Source organism: Geotrypetes seraphini, chromosome 14 (assembly GCF_902459505.1).
Source record: "Geotrypetes seraphini chromosome 14, aGeoSer1.1, whole genome shotgun sequence".
Classification (NCBI taxonomy): Eukaryota; Metazoa; Chordata; class Amphibia; order Gymnophiona; family Dermophiidae; genus Geotrypetes; species Geotrypetes seraphini.
Genome location: NC_047097.1, coordinates 30,041,550 through 30,054,929, shown reverse-complemented (window position 1 = coordinate 30,054,929; position 13,380 = coordinate 30,041,550). Strand labels below are relative to the sequence as shown.

Here is a 13,380-nt window from a genome sequence, read left to right as displayed (position 1 = left end):
TAGCAAGCAGTAAAATCATTACATATAATTCCTAAAGGTATGGAATTCTTTGAACATCTCCAAAACAATTTCCCTGAATCCTTGGGAGCAGCCATGCTTGGAACAATTCTACCAACAATAACCTCACATAGAATGGGATCTGATTAGCTACTGCTGTAGGTATAATAGACACCAGTCAGAGTTGATGTGAGATAATGTGTGACTTATCTTGTTAACGCAGCTATCCCCAGAAGATCAGGAAGCCATTTTAAGGAATTTAATAACTAATGATGTATTAACTTTTTAAATGATAGTGGATATTACAAACTCTCATATGAAAACCTGTATAGTCAAATATGACTTTCTTTTAAATACTCTTTTGAATGTCATTTTCAGAAACTGCGCTATGTGATCAGCCATCTTTGTCTGTTATTCAGAGTACAGTGTCAAGGTTTGATCAACACCATGGTATAAGATGGCCACAGCTAGACTTGTCTGAGCTGCACGCTCAGAAGCCTGCTCTGGATATTTTCTTCTTACTTACACATTTCGCTCTTAACTGTAATGCCAAAGCGGAGAGGGAAGAGCTCTGCTGGGGCCTCACATAGCCCTTCCTTGGCTGACTATGGCGATATAGAGGGGCTTTTGTGGCGTCTGCAGGTCATCTCTTCAATTTCATTGGAGACGCTACTGCTGGAGATGCCCCAGGAAAGCGGAACGGAGGCGGTCTCCTTGGGACCCGACACCACTCTGAGTCCCGATGTTAGGGCTCCGCCCCCACACCCTCAGAGCGCCAGCTCCCTGCGGATGGAACAGCGCCTAGGAATACAGGCACTGCGAGTCCGTGAGGCCAAAGAAATCTCTAACGGTGGAGCTGTGCTGGACTTGTCTCTTGTGGAGGGAACTCCAAAATTGGATCCTGAAGTGACGATCTATTGTGGAGACGGATCTTCCCAGGAGGGTGTACAGCGTGGGACAGAAGCAACTGATCAGCACTCTTTGGGGACATTTTCTTTCCCTCAAGTCCAAAAATCCCAAGAGGTAACTTTAGATTCCATTTGGGACCTTGTAGCAAATCTGCGTGCATTAATTAATCCTTAATTTCAACTTATGGATAATCAATTAAAGGCTCAAGCCAATGATATTAAAAATTTACAATCTGGAATGCTTGAATCCAAAAATTCTGTGGATAAAGTGAATCAGGAATTGACTTTGGCTAAAAAGATTCAAGAAACTTTGATAAAAGATCATTTGAATCTTAGGAGGAAATTAGAATCCTCGGAAAATCTGTCACGCTCCAATAACATTAGATTAATTAACTTCCCTAGAAGTGCTGTGTATTCTCCTAGGGAAATGTTAAAAAGATTTATGATGGAGGTCTTGGAGATTACCGAGGAACAATTGCCTCCTTTATCCCAGATTTACTATTTACCAGCAAAACTTCAAGATCAGCAGCAAGGAATTGCTCCTGACTTAAATGTAACAGAATTGCTTGAGTTCTCTGATAGTGAAACTGTTACACCTGCTACATTGTTACTTACAGTAGCAATGGCACTAGATAAAAATTGGCTTATGAAGTGTTTCTTTAAGGGCTCCTTTTATTATGCCGTGCTAGCGGGGTTAACGCGCATGACTTTTCATCACGCACTAACCCCTGCGCTGGCCTAAAATCTACCGCCTGCTCAGGTCCTAGAGTTAAATATCCTTTTCTACTTCCCCTGCAGAGAGCATATTGACACCAAGCATTTGCAGTTTTGACTAGAAATGCAAGCCTCTAGATAGGTGTTCTTGTATTCTCTGCTTTCTTAGCTATTTGGCAGCTGTGGTAAATATGCAAGGCATTCAGTCACTTTCATTTCACCCTCTTCAGCCAGCTGATCTTCCTCTAATCTAATTCTTTTCTCCTCCCTGCTACTGCAATGCTCACCACAAAAGATTCTAAAGACTACTGAGTTCCAGGGGGAGTTTTTCACATCCTTACACATCAAGAAAAATAATAGCTTGGCACTCACTTCACCCGGAATGTGTTCATCTGCATTTCAAGAGACCATCTCAGCTCAGATCATAGTCTATGACCACTCTTTGAACCATCTTCCCTGTAATGCACAGTCTTTTCCACAACTTCCCCCATCAAGGAATTTTTCAAATTCAGCCTTAGCACCTCCAAAGAAGTAGCTGGCAAGAAAAGCATAAGGAGACCTGACAGTCATTACCAGAAATTGGCAAGATTTGAAAAAAAATGCATTGCTAATTAAATTTAAATATTTGTATCCTACATTATCCATCATTCTAGGTGGGTAACAATAAAACATACACAGTGAGCCAAATAAGACAACACTGGAAAATAATAATCAAACATTTTCATAAGATAAAGTCATATATTTCTACCATATCATTTTAAATTTATTCTACAAGCAAATACTTAGTCATTTGCCCCTATTTTACGAAGCTGTGTTAGGCATCAGAGCTAATACTGCCGCGGCCGGCAATAAAAAAGCCTAACGCGGCTTCATAAAAGTTGTCCTTAATTCTTACAATTCAAAATCAATGTTTAGATGATTACATGACTATCTGCTTACCATTTAAAAACTTCAGAAAATAGAAAAGCTTTCAACGACTTCCAGAACTGGAGAAAATTCCCCATGCATCATAGCTCCTGTGGAACAGAATGCCACAAATTTGCACCTGTAACACAAAGGGCTCCTTTTACGAAGGTGCACTAGTGGTTTTAGCCCATGCACCGGATTAGCCGAAAATCTACCGCCTGCTCAAAAGGAGGCAGTAGTGGCTAGCGCGTGCGGCAATTTAGCACGCACTATTCTGCACGTTAAGGCCCTAGCGCACCTTTGTAAAAGGAGCCCAAAATATGCTGGACTGACAGTCATCAGATCTAATATGCTAAAAGGAAGGCATATCCAATAGTAACTTATTTGATGACTGCAGCATGTAGGTTGGACAATAAATATGCAAGGCTGTGCCCATCGATAAAGGAACATCATTTTAATCAATGGGTTTGGCTACTCAGCATCCAGAAGGAGCAGGTTACCAGAAATCTCAGCAACAAATAGGCAAGCTATTTCACCCAGATTAACCCAGGCAAGCTGATCCATCACATGCTTGGAAACACTTAAAAAGAGTGAATAGTGAAGTTTCTGGAATTCAGTGAATTACAGGACCTGAGGTAACATGGATTCACCAGAGGCAAGTCTTGCCAGACAAATCTGATCAGAGAATTGGATAGAGGGAGAGCAAAGCATCGGACAGTGTTACATAGAAACATAGAGTATGATGGCAGAAAAGGGACGTCGGCCCAACAAGTCTGCCCACTCAAACAACCCTCCCTCAACAAGAACCCTCCTTCTAAGCATTTCCCGGAGCGGACCCACATGTTTATCCCATCGTCCCTTGAAGTCGAGCGTGTTACTGGCCTCAACTACCTGACGTGGAAGACCATTCCATCAATCAACCACCCTTTCGGTGAAGAAGTATTTTCTGATGTCACCATGAAATCTCTCACCCTTGAGTTTGAGCGGATGCCTTCTTGATGCCGTGGGACCCATAAGGAAAAAGATATCTTCCTCCACCTCAATACGGCCTGTGAGATATTTGAATGTCTCTATCATGTCTTTCCTCTCTCTGCGTTCTTCGAGAGAATATAACTGCAGCCTGCTTAGACATTCTTCATATGGGAGATCCTTAAGTCCTGAGACCATCTTGGTGGCCATTCGCTGAACCAACTCCATTCTCTTCACATCCTTTTGATAATGTGGCCTCCAAAACTGAACACAGTACTCCAGATGAGGTCTCACCATGGACCTGTACAATTGCATTATAACTTCAGGTTTTCGGCTGATAAAACTTCTTTGGATGAAACACACGCTTTGACACGCAGCTCCTGATTGAATAAGGCCCGACTTCGTGCAGGAAGAGGCGGTCGGAGCAAACCGTGAGTGATTTCCTGCACTCGTGGCGCTCCGGCTGCTCTCCCGCTATCCTCTTCAGGCTCCCCCATGAAAAACCATATTTGCGGTTTTTTGAGATTTGCGAGGGTTCCTGGAACAGAATCCACGCGAATCTCAGGGGAGCACTGTATTGCTGAAGGGCTGTCTGGTAAGGTTTGCCTCTTTGTGGATTATACTAAAATCTGCAATAGAACAGATATCCCTGATGGTGTGGATAACATGAGGAAGGACCTAGCAAAGTTTGAAGAATCTGGCAGCTAAAATTTAATGCTAAGTAATGCAGGATAATATATATAGTTTAGGGATAAAGAATTTTTTGTGCGTGAAAGAGAAGTGGAACTTCTGTGTGATTGTAGATGATGATCTTAAGGTGGCCAAAAGATAGAAAAGGCATCTGCAAAAGCTAGAAGAATTGCTAGTAGGAAAAAGGAGGTAAAGATGCCCCTGTATAAGACTCTGGTGAGACATCATTTAAGAGGCCCAGTTTCTCTAATCTCTCACTGTATGGCAACTCCTCCAACCCCTTAACCATTTTAGTTGCTCTTCTCTGGACCCTTTCGAGTAGTACTATGTCCTTCTTCATGTATGGCGACCAGTGCTGGATGCAGTTTTCCAGGTGGGGGCGTACCATGGCCAGGTACAGCGGCATTATAACCTTCTCCGATCTGTTTGTGATCCCCTTCTTGATCATTCCTAGCATTCTGTTCATCCTTTTTGCCGCTACCACGCATTCATTGACTTGTCGACCAGTCCTCCCAAGTCTCTTTCCTGGGGGGTCTCTCCGAGTACTACACCTGACATCCTTTATTCTTGTATAAGATTTTTGTTACCGACATGCATCACCTTACACCTATCCACATTAAACCTCATTTTCCATGTCGCAGCCCATTTCTCGAGCGTATTTATGTCAAGTTGCAGGTCTTTGCAATCCTTCTGCGTCTTCACTACTCTGAATAACTTCGTATCATCTGCAAATTTAATCACCTCGCTCGTCGTACCAATTCCATGTTGTTTATAAATATGTTGAAGAGCACAGGTCCAAGCATCGAATCCTACGGCACTCCACTCGTGACACTTTTCCAGTCCGAGTACTGTCCATTTACCCTCACTCTGTTTCCTATCCGCCAACAAGTTTTTAATCCACGTGAGTATTTCACCCTCAATTTCATGGCTTGCAATTTTTCAAAGTAGTCGTTCATGCGGGACCTTGTCGAACACCTTCTGAAAATCCAGATATACAATGTCAACTGGGTCATCCTTGTCTATCTGCCTGCCTACTATTACTACTTATCACTTATATAGCGCTGAAAGTATTATCCCTTCCTCTCTCTTAGAGATCCTATGCACTTATCCCAAGCTTGTTTGAATTCAGATACAGTCTTTGTCTCCTCCAACTCCACTGGGAGGCCATTCCATGAATTCACCATCATTTTTGTGAAGAAGTACTTCCTCAGGTTATTCCTGAGTCTGCCCTCTTTCACCTTCATCATATGCCTCCTGGCTCCAGAGCTTTATCTCAGATAAAAGAAACTCACTCACCTCCTATGCAGTTATGCCATGGAGGTATTTAAATGTCTTTATCATATCTCTCCATTCTCCCTTTCCTCCAAAGTATGCATATTAAGATCTTTACTGTGATGCCCGTTTGGTTTCATACTCTGCTGTTCTCCTTCTAGGAGTAAAGGAATTCAATGGAGTTAGATTGTAAGCTCTTCCAAGCAGGGACTGTCTATAAATGTCAAAATGTACAGCACTACGTATGCTTTTCAGTGTTATATAAGTGATAAGTAGTAGTAGTAGTATGGAAACATGATGGCAGATAAAGGCCAAATGGCCCATCTAGTCTGCCCATCCGCAGTAACCATTATCTATTTCTCTCTCTGAGAGATCCCACATGCATATCCCAGGCCCTCTTGAATTCAGACACAGTCTGTCTCTACCACCTCTTCTGGGAGACTGTTGCACGCATCTACCATCCTTTCTGTAAAAAAAGGGTTTCCTTAGATTACTCCTATTTTACCTAGATAACCTCTTAACTTCATCCTATGCCCTCTCATTCCAGAGCTTCCTTTCAAATGAAAGTGACTTGACTCATGCGCATTTAAACCATATAGATATTTAAATGTCTCTATCATATCTCCCCTTTCCCGCTTTTAAGTCTGTCTCCATACACCTTATGACGAAGACCACACACCATTTTAGACTCCATTCTTTTAATATCTTTTTGAAGGTGTAGTCTCTAGAATTGTATACAATATTTTAAATGAGGTCTCACCCGAGTCTTCTACAGGGGCATCAATACCTCCTTTTTCCTACTGGCCATAACTCCCTATGCACCCTAGCATCCTTCTAGCTTTCGCTGTCACCTTTTCAACCTGTTTGGCCACCTTAAGAGCATCACATGCAATCACACCCATTCTTCTGTTGTGCACAAACACACATAATTACATTACATTAGATTACATTAGTGACTTTTATTCCGCCATTACCTTGCAGTTCAAGGCAGATTACATAAGAGGTTAATCAAGTGATATTGTATAAGTTTAAATGATATTGTCTGATACACTTGTTGTAAGATGTAAAATGAATAAAGAATTTATAAAAAAAATTAAAAAAAGATATTTCCAAAAGAGTTACAGAGTTGAACGGGTTACTTCAGGGGACTGAAATGCTTCCTGCGGTGTTAGTTTGTTTTGATGGATTTCTTGAATAGCAGGGTTTTTATTTCTTTTCTGAAAGTTTTGTAGTCTGGTGTCGTGGTCAGTAGATTGGCCAGTAAGCCATCGTACATTTTTTTGTATTTGACACCTCTGATTGGGGGGTGCATAAATGGTGTCTGGGTTCTCCTTTGCCTGGTTGTGGTAGTTCAGATAAGGAGGTTGTTCCTATAATTTGGGCTGTCTCCATTCATGGCTTTAAATAGTAGACAGTAAAATTTGAATAGTATTCTTGTTTGTATTTGGAGCCAGTGTGAGTCGAGGTAAGCGGCGGTGATATAGTCATATTTCTTCAGCGAATAGATCGGTCTCAGGGCTGTGTTTTATACTGTTTGTAGTTGTTTTATCATGACTACGGGGCAGGAGAGATAGAGGATGTTGCAGTAGTCTAGAAGTCCTAGGACTAGGGATTAGACCATGAGCTGGAATTGTTTTCTGTCGAAGAATTTTCAGATTTGCCTTAAGTTTTGCATGATCACGAATTATTTTTGTATTGTTTTGTTGATTTGTGGTTGCATGGTATAGCCTCTGTCTATCATCACTCCCAGAAGTCTTAGAGTGGGTTGAATGGGGTATGTGATTGAATTTATTACTAAGTTTATTATGGTAGGAGGTTTGTTTTTTTTTAGAAGTATAAATTTTATTTTATCTGGGTTCAGTTTTAGTTTGTGTTCTTTCATCCATGTAGCCACTGTTTCTAATGTTCTATGTAGTGTGTTTGTCATAGAGGGTGTTGGTTGATCAAATGGAAGGATGGTGATGTCATCTGCATAGCTATAAGAAGTTAAGCCTACTTTGTCTAGGCAAGTGCCGAGGGATGCAATGTAGAGATTGAAGAGTGTTGGGGATAAAGGTGATCCTTGGCGTATGCCACAGGAGTTGGACCATGGTTCTGATTTTTCTTTGTTTGTCTTTACTCTGTAAGCCTGGATTATAGGAATCCTTGAAACCATGTCTGCACCTTTCCTGTGATTCCTATTGTTTCTAATATTTGTAGTAGAATATCATGGTCTAACATATCAAATGCTGCAGTGAGATCTAGTTGGATAACCAGCATTTTTTGCCTGTGCTGAGGTGTTGTCTAACTGTGTCCAGGAGGGAACCTAGTAGTGTCTCTGTGCTGTAGTTGATTCTGAAACCAGACTGTGTAGGATGAAGTAAGTTGTGGTTTTCTAGGTAGTTGGTGAGGTGTTTGGCTAGAAGGCCTTCCATTAGCTTAACATATAATGGTATTGAGGCTCTGGGTCTGTAGTTGGATGGTAGATCTGTTGCTACTTTTGGGTCTTTTATGATCGGGGTGATGATGATTTTGCTGAGGTCTTGTGGGAAAAGGCCATCTGTGAACATGGATTGTATCCATTGTATGAGGAGAGTGCGGAATTTTGGGCTGGAGGCTTTTAACAGGTATGGAGGGCAATGGTTGAGGTCGCAGGCTGCATGGCTGTATTTTTTTGTAGAGTCTGTTTAGGTCGGACCATTGTATTGTGGTGAAGTTGGACCAGGTTCTGTCTGGTGCAGCTGATTCTTTTTCTGTGGGGGGCATTGTGATCTCATCAAGATGGATTGCGGTTCCTGCGAAGGTTGTCCTAGCTGTTGTAATTTTGTTTCTAAAGTATTCAGCTAGAAGGGTGGCTGAAGGGGGTGGAGTGTCGTTATTGGCCAGGTAGGGTTTAGTGTCTGTGAGTCTTTTAGTAATTGGAATAGTTTTTTTGTGTCTTGAACTTCTATGCCAATTTGGTTGGTGTAGTGTATCCTTCTCTTTTCTTTTAGCTTTTGCTTGTATTGTTGGTTTAGTTTTCTCCATGATGTTTTTGTGTGTTCTTGATTACTTTTTCTCCATTTTCTTTCTGGTCGTCTGCATTGTCTTTTGAGTAGGAATAGTTCGTTGTCGAACCATTTGTCTGATTGTCTGCTGATTCTGGATTTTGTTTGTACTGGGGCTAGTGTGCACCATTGTGAGATGAAATTTTTGGGATTACTTTCTTGGATTGTTCCATCTCTTTTATTCCAGAATATGGAGGGGTCGATGTATTTACGTGATTCATAGGTTAAGCTTTGGGATTTTGGGTTGATTTTGCCTTTGGCCCACTTGATATTGAAGGTGTATGTGTAATGGTCTGATCAGAGGGATCGGGACCAATTTCCGTTTGAGGTGTGAATCTCTGGTAGAATGGGCTGTTGGGTCATGAAGGCTGCGATGTCGAGTTGGTGGCCTTTCTCATGTGTGGTTTGTGGGTCTAAGATCTTGTAGGTTAAGGCTTCAAGGTAAGATAGTAGGTTTTCTACTTGTTTAGAGGATTGGTCTTTGAGATGGAGGTTTAGATCTCCTAGGATAAGGTTGTATACTGCCGTTAGTGAGTTCAGTATATAAAGTCTTCAAATTCTGGTCTTGCTGTGTTCTAGTTCCCTAGTGTTATGTAGCAGAGCATGCAGGTTATGGATCCTTTTAGTGTGGTGCATGATAGTTGGCAAGCTAGTAGGTCCATGTATGGGATGGATGTTTTGTCTAGTATGTTTAAGTTTAGGGAGTTTCTAACTAAGATGGCCAGACCTCCTCCTCTTTTTTTGTCTCTGCAGACCACCTTTATCTTGTATCACTGCGGGCAAATTTCCGTCAGAGTCTGAGGTAAGCCAGGATTTGGTGAGGAAGAGGCAGTCTAGATTCTCGATTTCTATCCAGTCTCTTATCCATTCTATCTTTGGGCCTAGAGCTCTGATATTTATGTAGGCACATGATAGTGTGGTGTATTCTGTTTGAGCATTGTTTGTCATTTTTGGGTGGATGAGTGATCTTGGTTGTGGGTGTGGATTGGTCCTAGGAGGGTTTGTTGGTCTTCTCCCCCATGTTGGTGTAATGATGTGTTGCTTGCAGGTCTGGCAGTTTGTTATGTTTCTGTCTACAATGATTGTCCTGGCTGGGTGGTGAACTCTGTTTGCAGTTAAAATAACTGGTATTAGGGAGATGTTTGCTGCTGCCTTCCAGCTTGTTAGGGGCAAGGTGATCAGTAAGATAGTTTGTAATTGTTTTTGTGGTATTGTTTTCATTGTGAAAGATAGGAGGCAAGGGGTTGGTGGGTGTGAGGTAGCAGATGACTTTTTGGTGGTTGTTAGTAGCAGATGATTGGATTTTAGTGTGATAGTGTGTATAATTGGAGCTGGAGATGATCCGGGTGATCTGGAGTGGGCTAGGTCAAGCCCAATCTGCGTCGCTGTAGAGCAAAGTCAGGTCAGGTCAAGGAGGAGGAACAAAATGGAAGATTTCTTCCTCCTTCCTCTGCCTGCTGAAGATCCGGAACGGTGGTCGCTGGCCCTAAACACAAGGCAGAAGGAGTGAGCTGGAGTGAGTGGATTCATAAGTGCTATTTCTGTTAGTACTGTGGGTGCTTGAGCACTCCTGATATTGAGCAAATGCCTTCACTTTGTCCAAGAAGGGGGTAACTTATGATGTACGATATTTAGTACTCCAATCATTGTGAAACGTTGGCTCCTATGAGTGGATTCCTCTTGGGCTACATCAGTGCTTTGAAAGGCAGCTGAACAATTGATCTCTTTCTCATCTCAAGATCAATCCATTTCAATATTTCCCATCATTCTGATCTCCAGCTCACTCACTCATTTCTCTTAGCTTTCAAATTTCGCATGCCATATCTGTCTAAGGGCTCCTTTTACAAAGCTGCACTAGTGACTCCTGTGCAGCAAATGCGATGAAGTCCATTTAATTCCTTTGGGTTTCAGTGTGTTTGCCAAACAAGAATCGCTAGCACGGCTTTGTAAAAGGAGCCCTAAGTTTGCATGTCAGTTTCTTTTCTGTAATGTCTCAGCTGCCTTTTCAGTAAGTCTGACCCATCTCTTATTTTAATGTCATTAATTTAACTTTGTTTTGTTTTCAACCAGTTGATCAATACAAACAGCAACAGTGTCAAGCTAGTTGTTCACAGTAAACAAACAAACAAAATCTATGTCCTACTGGCTGGCCATATCAGGAAAACTCTAAGTGGAAATTTGTGACCATTTTCTTGATGTGTTAATAGTTTTTCTAGCTGGAGAGTGGGAGGCCTCAGTTGCTGAAATCCCTCATGGGGTGATGGAATTCAGTGGATGTTGAAGGGGGTAAAGGCAGCAGGGTTGTCTCCTTGGACACAGAGATAAAAATGGGCTGACGGGCTTAGGTCAGCTGTGGGGGCCGCAATATGTTTTGGAGAAGAAGGGATGCTTCCTGAACTCTGACTTCTTGAAGAATTTATGAAGCCATAAAGTTCCCCTCCCAGTTTTGAGCAAAGAACTACAAGCTACATTTTTTTTTCTAATTATTTCCTTGCAAACTATATGGTCCAGCAGTTCTTGAACTTCAGAGAGAGAGAGAAAGACTTCATGTTTAATATTTATATCAAATACCAGTATTCAGATAGAGCTGAGAAGGATGCATGAGACCTTTAGTCAAGGATCTCACCAAAGCTTTTCATACTTTCCCATATACAGTAGTAGGCTCATCATAGGTAGTCAGTGATTTAAATATGAGAGGAGGCTAATGTGGGGTGGGGCTAGCAGGGTGGGATATAGTGTGGCATAGCAAGTTTCAATTCTTGGTGTGGCAACACCTGTGTCAGTACCTCTGAACACTACCCCTTCACTATGTCCCTTTGCTTTCTCCCACCATACCTCTGTTAATAATAAACAACATGCAAGCTTAACACACTCAAGAAAATTATCTGCCAAAAAAATAATTCCCCATCCTCTCCTCCCCCCAAACATAAAGTATTGCTTCTGTCTCTCTCCTCTCCAACCATCATCCTCTTTCCTCCAGTCCTCTACTATCCAGTATGGAGAAATTAGGTCTTACTTGCCAGAGCCACCGCTACACAGTTTCCATGCAAAAGTATGGAACCTTCAGGGCCTCTTTGACATATTTAAGATCCAGAATGGGTTGCTAGTCCTCTGAGCCTTTCTTGGGAACTATGAAGTTTAAGAAGTATCTGCCAGAACCCAATTCTTCTGATGGCACTGGCTCTATGGCCTGAATTTCTATAAGTCTCTGTACAGTTCCTAAGACTCTGCATGGCATTTCTGGGCACCCCACCAAGGAGTCTACAGACCAGTCTGTTAAGGGATGGGCAAACACAAGCTTGTACCCTACCCAAATGATATCCAGCACCCAGCGGTCTGACAAGATCTGTCCCTAGACCTCTGCATACGCCGAGAACCTTCCTCCTATCTTTAGGGGGAAGACTTTGGATCTAGTGTCATTATGTCTTTTTGGAGGATGACGTGGGACGAGGACCAGCAGCTTGACTTTGCCTAGGCTCTGTAAATCTGTCTTCTCAGAGATCCTATGTACTGATGAAAGCACCTGAATTATGAAAATTAGACTGCCCAGAACCTATAGGAAGTTCTCAGTCTGCTGTCAGGCAGAGAATTTGGGGGAGAGTGTGGTGCAGTGGTTAATGCTACAGCCTTAGCACCCTGAGGTGGTGGATTCAAACCAGAGCTGCCCAAGTCTGGTCCTCGAGATCTACTGGCAGGCCAGGTTTTCAGGATATCCACAGTGAATATGGATGAGAGATTTGCAAGCACTTCCTTCTTGGTATGCAAATCTCTCTCTTATGCATATTCATTGTGGATAACCTGAAAACCTGGCCTGCCAGTAGATCTCGAGGACCGGACTTGGGCAGTCCTGATTCAAACCCATGCTGCTCCTTGTGACCCTGGGCAAATCATTTAATCCTCCCATTTCCCCAGGCACATTAGATAGATTGTGAGCCCACCATGACAGACAGGGAAAAATGCTTGAGTACCTGAATAAATTCATGTAAACCATTTCCTCTGAAAGGAGCCCACTGCCTGATTCAGAGCATTCTGCGGTCTGAAATCGAATAAATTGAGACTTTGCTCATGACTCTGATGTCATAGAGAGTATCGGCCACATAATCCACCCCTGCCAACAAAAACTGGAGCAAAGGCTCGGTCTCTGCCAGGGTAAGCCCACACATCTTGGTATGACAAAAAAGGCTGCTGCAGCTGCTTTAATCCCTAACACCAAGGCTTCAAACTGTTTTTTGGGACCACATCCACTCTGCGACCTGCGAATACTTTAATACAATGCCTCCCTCACTTGGTAGAGACATACGCTTGGTTACCTGAGCAAATAAGGAATCCACTTTAGGCTGGGCAAACATCTGTTAACACCGCTGTGCCATAGGATGCAGCCTAGTCATTGTTTTGACTACCTTTAGAGAACCCTCAGCAGTAATGTTGCCAGATTTTACGATTGTAAAATTCAGATACCCTAGACCCGCCTCCAGGCCCACCCATCTCCATCCCAGTCCTGCCCTAGCTCCGCCCTCTGCTGCCTGCTTTGGTCAGGCAGGAGGCAATCCGCGCTGATGCCATCGTGCAAGACACGATTGAGAGGAGGCTTTTCAAAACCCGGCAAAGTGCCAGGTTTTGAAAAGCCGTCCAGACATGTTCTCAAAAGTCCTTCAAAAAGTTTCTGCACTTTCATATTTTCACCGGAAATGGTTGGGGTGGGAGAAGTGGTATGAGGTCATGTCATAGATTGTCATGTGACTAGTCAGCCAGGCAACAGGGTTGATTATGTGGAAAAGTGATGTAAGTTGCTTTTGAGATATTTAATAAATAATTAAAAATAATAAAAATGCAGAAACATTTTGAAGAGCCCTGGTAGTTACACAACAGGTTAGCACAATAAATAATACAGCAAGAGC

General features: G+C 42.5%; 1 protein-coding gene across 1 annotated transcript in view; it reads right to left on the bottom strand.

The window, feature by feature from the left end:
• Positions 1 to 13,380, bottom strand: part of WDR93 (WD repeat domain 93) — a 384,961-nt gene that overhangs the window by 251,369 nt on the left and 120,212 nt on the right. The window contains exon 3 of the mRNA XM_033921071.1: positions 1,992 to 2,154. The gene's annotated coding sequence lies outside the window, so the exon portion shown is untranslated. The remainder of the gene's footprint in view (positions 1 to 1,991; positions 2,155 to 13,380) is intronic.